This window comes from Suncus etruscus, chromosome 17, assembly GCF_024139225.1.
Source record: "Suncus etruscus isolate mSunEtr1 chromosome 17, mSunEtr1.pri.cur, whole genome shotgun sequence".
In the NCBI taxonomy this organism is placed as follows: domain Eukaryota; kingdom Metazoa; phylum Chordata; class Mammalia; order Eulipotyphla; family Soricidae; genus Suncus; species Suncus etruscus.
The window spans coordinates 6,061,499-6,062,335 of NC_064864.1; the positions used below are offsets into that span (position 1 = coordinate 6,061,499).

General features: G+C 37.9%; 1 non-coding gene across 1 annotated transcript; it reads right to left on the minus strand.

Annotated features, from left to right (window-relative positions):
* Positions 1 to 207: 207 nt before the first annotated feature.
* On the minus strand, positions 208 to 340 carry LOC125995583 (small nucleolar RNA SNORA51). Its single transcript, XR_007491081.1, has one exon. It is a non-coding gene; the product is annotated as a small nucleolar RNA SNORA51 (small nucleolar RNA).
* Positions 341 to 837: the final 497 nt, after the last annotated feature.

Consider the following 837-nt stretch of genomic DNA (forward strand, 5'->3'; position numbering starts at 1 on the left):
TTAAAATGGGCCTGTGACACTGGTAGGCCAGGGGGCTAAGGGTGGAGGCATGGATGCATGCTGGGAACTTTGGTGGAGAAAGGTCAACACTGGTGGTGGGAATGGCCTTAATTCACTGTCACTATATGCCTGAAATACAACTATGAAGGATTTGTAATCCACAATGGTCTCAATAAAAATAAAACCCCTATATTTTAGAGACTATTTTTTTGTTCCCCAATTCACAATATAAACCAGACAAAGGGCCTGTGTTGAGGTGTATATGAGGTGCATTTACTGTACCTCCCCTTTCTATACAGTCAGTGTAAAGAACACAGCCTGTGGTAAGAATTGGGAGGCCATATCTTATCTTTTCTTTTTTTTATTTTATATATATATATATATATATATATATATATATATGTAAAATCCTTCACCAGTGCAACATTCCCATGACCAATATCCCAAGTGTCCTTCCTCTCCACCCCACACCAGCCTGTACTCTAGACAGGCTTTCTACTTCCCTCATTCAGTCACATTTTGTTATGATAGTTCTCAGTGTAATTATTTCTGTGACTGCACTAAACAATCCCTGTGGTGAGCTTCATGTCAAGATCTGGACCCTCCAGTCCTCCTCTATTTTGTTTCTGAAAAGCATTACACAATTTTTTTTTATTTTTCTCAAAACCCATAGATGAGGGAGACCATTCTGTGTTTATCTCTCTCCCTCTGACTTATTTCACTCAGCATAATAAATTCCATATACATCCATGTATAGGAAAATTTCATGACTTTATCTCTTCTGATGGCTGCATAATATTCCACTGTGTAAATGTACCATTATTTCTTTAACCATTC